Below are 6,252 nucleotides of genomic sequence, written 5' to 3' on the forward strand. Positions count from 1 at the left end.
CACAAAAGGTAAGATTTTCTTTTTGGTTACAACAAAGTAGTATTCCATTGTGTAAATATACCACAACTGTTTTGTCTACTGATGGGCACTTGATCTGTTTCTAGATCTTGATTATTTTAAGTAATGCCGCAATGAATATAGGGGTGCATATATTGTTTAGAATCAGTGTTTCTGATTTCTTTGGATATATTCCCAGAAGTGGAATCACTGGGTCATATGGCAGTTCCATTTTTAATTTATTGAGTTAACTTCATACTGCTTTTAACAGTGGCTGCACTGATTTCTATTCCCATCAACTGTGCATGAGGCTTCCCTTTTCTTCACATCATCTCCAACTCTTGCCATTTGTGGATTTATTGATGACAGCCATTCTGACAGGTATGGGGTAATATCTCATTGTGGTTTTAATTTGCATTTCTCTGATGATTAGTGTTATTGAGCATATTTTCATATGTCTGTTGACCATCTGTATGCCCTCTTTGGAGAAATGTGTATTAGATCCTTTGACCATTTTTTAATTGAATTGTTTGTGAGTTTTTTTTTTTTTTGGTGTTAAGTTATATAAGTTCTTATTTTATTTTATTTTATTTTTTTATTTAATAAATCTTTATTGTTCAGATTATTACAATTGTTCCTCTTTTTTCCCCCCATAGCTCCCCTCTACCCGGTTCCCACCCCACCCTCTGCCCTTACCCTCACCCCCGAATGTCCTCATCCATAGGTGTACGATTTTTGTCCAGTCTCTTCCCGTACCCCCCACGCCCCTTTCCCCCCGAGAATTGTCATTCCACTCCCTTTCTATGCCCCTGAATCTATTATATTCACCAGTTTATTCTGTTCATCAGATTTTTTATTCACTTGATTTTTAGATTCACTTGTTGATAGATATGTATTTGCTGTTCATAATTTTTATCTTTACCTTTTTCTTCTTCTTCCTCTTCTTAAAGAATACCTTTCAGCATTTCATATAATACCGGTTTGGTGGTGATGAACTCCTTTAGCATTTTCTTATCTGTGAAGCTCTTTATCTGACCTTCAAGTCTGAATGATAGCTTTGCTGGGTAGAGTAATCTTGGTTGTAGGTTCTTGCTATTCATCACTTTGAATATTTCTTGCCACTCCCTTCTGGCCTGCATAGTTTCTGTTGAGAAATCAGCTGACAATCATATGGGTGCTCCCTTGTAGGTAACTAACTGTTTTTCTCTTGCTGCTTTTAATATTCTCTCTTTGTCTTTTGCTCTTGGCATTTTAATTATGATGTGTCTTGGTGTGGTCCTCTTTGGATTCCTTTTGTTTGGGGATCTCTGTGCTTCCTGGACTTGTAAGCCTATTTCTTTTACCAGGTGGGGGAAGTTTTCTGTCATTATTTCTTCAAATAGGTTTTCAGTATCTTGCTCTCTCTCTTCTTCTGGCACCCCCATAATTCTGATGTTGGTACACTTGAAGTTGTCCCAGAGGCTCCTGACACTATCTTCATATTTTTGGATTCTTTTTTCTTTTCAGGTCGGGTGTTTTTTGCTTCTTTGTATTTCAAATCTTTGACTTGATTCTTGCAATCCTCTAGTCTGCTGTTGGATCTCTGTATAATATTTTTTATTTCAGTTTGTGTATGCTTAATTTCTAGTTGGTCCTTTTTCATATCCTCGAGGGTCTCACTAAATTTATTGGCAGTTTCTAGAAAATTCTTGAAAAACCTTATAACTGTGGTTTTGAACTCTATATCCAGTAGTTTGCTTTCCTCCATTTCTGTCATTTGTGACCTGTTTCTTTGTCTCTGCATTTTGGCTGCTTCTCTGAGTTGATAGAGTGGCTTTGTGTGCTAGGTGTCCTATAGGGCCCAGTGGCTCAGCCTCCCTAGTTACCTGAGGTGGACACTCTTGGTGCACCCCTTTGTGGGCTGTGTGCACAGTCTTGTTGTAGTTAAGCCTTGATTGTTGTTGGTATCACTGGGAGGAATTGACCTTCAGGCCAATTGACTATGAGGATCAGCTGTGTCTACGCTGGGAGAACTTCTGTGCTGGAGACACCCTTATGAGACAAGACTTGCAAAAGCCTCTGTGCTCAGCTTGGATGGGGCGGAGTCTCAGGGCAGAACAGACAGCAATGGCTTCCTGTCAGCCCTGCCTTAAGAGGCCCCTGGGTCTCAGTGTCTCGCGGTAATTGCTGCAAGCACCTCTGAGAGAAAGCTGCCCTTGAGTTCCGCCCACTGCCAGACAGTCCAGTTTTTCCCCGAATGAGTCTGGGTCCCCAGAGTCTCTCCCAGAACTGGAGTTCAGAGCATTCAGGAGCTTTTGTCTCCCTCCTGCTTGAGAAAGCCAGCCACGTATTCAGTTGCCAGCCCTCTCCATGTGCGCATCTCCGTACCTCTGCCATCTGCAGCTCCTCTGAGTCTCAGTGTGCTTTTCTCTTTCCTTCTAGTTGTAGAATTTCCACTCAGCCAGTCTTCCTGTGGTTCTGGATGATGTCCGTTTTGTCTTTTAGTTGTAGTTTTGAAATTGTTGTGCGAGGCAGCAGTTTAGGTGTTTACCTATGCCGCCATCTTGGTTTCTCCTCTATATAAGTTCTTTATAAACTTAGGATATTAACCCTTATCAGCTGTATCATTGGTGAATATGTTCTCCCATACAGTGGGTCCCCTTTTCATTTTGTTGATGGTGGTTTTGTTTGTTTGTTTTTTTTTTTTGTTTTTTTCTGTGCTGAACTTTTTTAGTTTGATGTAGTCCCATTTGTTTATTTTTTTTTTGTTTTGTTTTCCTTGCCCGAGAAGATATATCAGAAAAAAATATTTCTATGATAAATGTCCTACATTTTACTGCTTATGTTTTCTTCTAGTATTTTTCTGCCTTCCAGTTTAACATTTAAGTCTTTAATTCATTTTGAGTTTATTCTTGTACATGAAGTAAGAAAGTGGTTTAGTTTCATTTTTAGCACATATCTGTCCAATTTTTTCAATACCAGTTATTGAATAGACTATCTTTACCACAGTTTATGTTTTTGCTTTCTTTGTCAAATATTAATTAAAGTATGGGTTTATTTTTAGGCTTTCTATTCAGTTCCTTTGATTTATATGTTTATTTTTTGTCCATACCATGCCATTTTACTAGTAGTATAGTATATTGTGTAAAAAGGTGGTCTAGTGTCATTTGTAGAATGTATCTGTCCAATTTTCCCAACACCATTTATTGAATAGACTTTCTTTATCCCATTGTCTATTCTTGCCTCTTTTGTCATATATTAATTGTCCATATAGGCATGGGATTATTTCTGGGCTCTCTATTCTGTTCCTTTGTTCTCTGTGTCTATTTTTATGACAGTACCATACTTTTTTAATTACTATAACTTCATCATGTAGTTTGATATCAGGTAGCGTGATTCCTCCAACTTTGTTCTTCTTTATCAAGATTGCTGTGGCAATTTGGGTACTTTATGATTACATATATAAAATTTTTGGATATTCATTGTAGTGCTGTGAAATATGCTATTGGTATCTTGATAGGAATTGCATTGAATCTATAGATTGCTTTAGGTCATATGGACATTTTAATTATGTCAATTCTTCCTATCCATGAATAAGGTACAACCTTCCACTTATAGGTATCTTCTTCCATTTCTTTCTTCAGTTTTTTTGTAATTTTCTGAGTACAGGTCTTTTACCTTCTTGGTTAAATTTATTTTTATGTTGTTTTTTTATGCATTTGTAAATGGGATTGTTTTCTTAATTCCCTATTCTGATAGTTCATAATTGGTGTATACAAATGCAACTGATTTCTGGAGATTTCTCCTGTTCTTTCATTTGGGGCATATTTCTTTGTCTCAAAGTTTTAGCTGCCTTTTTGTGTTTGTTTCTATATATTAGTAGATCTGCTGTGACTCCAAGTCTTGGTGGGATGGCCTTATGTAGTAGGTGTCCAGTGGAAACCAGTGGCACACTCTCCTTGATCACCTGAGCTGGGTGCTCCAGGAATATTCTTTTAGTGGGTTATGTGGGCCCTTCCACTTTAATTGAGTCTTTATTGCTATTGACCCATCTGTGTGTGGGATCAACCCTTGTGCTGGTTCACTGAGAAGATTGACCCATACCACAGTGATGAGGTGAAGTGCAGGTGCTGACCACATGGAATTTTCCTCAGCAGGGTCTGGAGTCTGCTGAGATCTCCCTTTGGATGTGCCACTTGTGAAGCTAATTGGATCCTGCTCTGATATCTGAAGCTGGTCACTAGTTGTATTGGTTGTGGAGCCTCTTAGGAAGGACTGGTGCAGGACAAGTCAGATACTGCCGCACCAGGCCTGGGGGCAGATCAGCAAAAGTCCCAAGGCACTCCAAGATCCACCTCTGCCCGCCTCTGTCTGCTGTCTGCCTCTAAGGCTCAATCACTGAAATAGCCTCTGGCAGTACTTTGAGTCAAATGAGGTTAGGTTCTCAGTAATTCATCCAGGAGGGGTGAGTGGTGTTTACCAGATTGATATAGGTTCAAATTCAATGCCAGTACTGGTTCTGAGGCCACTCAACAAATATCCCAGGGTATACCAAGTGTAGCTGCTTCCTTCTATGTGCTCATTCACCTTTGTGGTGGGGCAGGGTCTCAGAGAATCATTAGGGTGAGGCTGGCAGATTTTATCAGGACAAAACAGACCCAGATTTGTCTGTGTGAAGGGAGGGCTCTGCATGGTCAGGCATGCAATGGGAAAAATGATCCCATCATAGAGTCACACAACTCATTCTAAGATTCTGCCAGGAGGCTGAGATATGTAGGGTGGGGCTGCCTGGTCTCTGGAGGATGGGGCTAGTGGATCTCTTGGAAGGGGTGGTGCCAGTCAGGCTTGGGGGTAAGTGTGAGTAGTGGTTCCAGCTTCAGAGCCACACAACTCAGTTTTTCAAGGATTCTGCCTAGATCTTGGCAGGGTGGGGCCACCAGGAATTGGGAAGGTAAGGTCACTGGGACCCTAGAGGGTGGGCTAGTGTATCATCCAAGAAGTGGAGGCCAACAAGGTTCATGGCAAAGTGTGGGGAACAGACCCTGCTCCAAAACCACACCATTCTGTCACTGACACCTGAATTTGTTAGAATGTCTACACCCCAGCCCAGGCAGCAGACTCCTCAGCATGGAGTGAGCTCTGCTGGGTGGCACAACAGGGAGTCCAGAGAGTGGGGCTATTGCATTCCCCCAGACTGATGCTATATGGAGGGGAGTGCTTCACCCAAGAATGATAGTGTCTGCATTGTAAAGAGGGACTCAGCACTGGGGTCCTGGTGGCTGTCTCTTTACAGAATGATAGTCCTCAGTATATCCTCACATGACTCTAGTCTGCTGCATCCTGCCTCCACTGGAGCCCAGGGTGAGTGTCTGGGAGCGAGATTTTGTGCAGTGATCTTTTAAGATGGTGCCTATATTTCTAGCAGACTCAGGTCTCTCTCTGGTAAACAGAATCCCCAATGATTCTCACAACCAGCTGTTATGTCGATGCCTATTCTTAGCTCTCATGCTTTGTGCTGGGGAGCCTGGTGTGCGGTTGAGACCCCTGCTCCTCAGAGAACCTTTGCATCTGAGATATCCCTCCAATCTGAGCTGCTACCTGTGGGAGTGGGGCCAGTCCATTTTGTGTTTCTGCCAGTCCTACCAGTTTCCATGTGGCTTCTTCTATAAATCCTTGCTTATAAAACTTCTGTTCAGCTTGTTATTCGGGTTGATTGTTCTATATTTTAGTTGTAATTCCAGTTTGGTCCTGGGATGAGGTGAATGTAACCACTTCCTCTGCTGCCATCTATGATCCCTCTGAAATATATATGTTTAAATGCAATATGATACAATCTGTGTAATGTCAGGACATTGTATTAGTCATTATTAAATTTTCAAAGTGTTATTATTTTTGAAAAATGGAGCTAAAAATCCAATGCTATTATAAATAGACAATAACTACAAGATAGAAAGGGAGCTAGTTACTGAATAATGCACCAGTTACAGAGATTTTCAATGGACTCTTCACTGCCCGTAAAGTGCAGACTGACTATAAATAAATAAACTCCTCGGTGCAAGTGTTTCCTATACTTAGTGGCACAAATAGCAAACTCACCCTGACTCACCCCGCTGATGGGGACCAAAAGCAGTGATGCATGTGTTATGCCTTATATTTCCAGACCAAATTCACATGGTAAGTACAAATATTTCAGATGAAGAAGGAATATTATTTATTCATTTTAGCACGTTTGGCAAGGAATATTCTTAGAAAAGGGGTACTTGGAAACTTAAGTAT

The sequence above is a fragment of the Plecotus auritus genome (assembly GCF_963455305.1).
Source record: "Plecotus auritus genome assembly, chromosome: X".
Taxonomy (NCBI): domain Eukaryota; kingdom Metazoa; phylum Chordata; class Mammalia; order Chiroptera; family Vespertilionidae; genus Plecotus; species Plecotus auritus.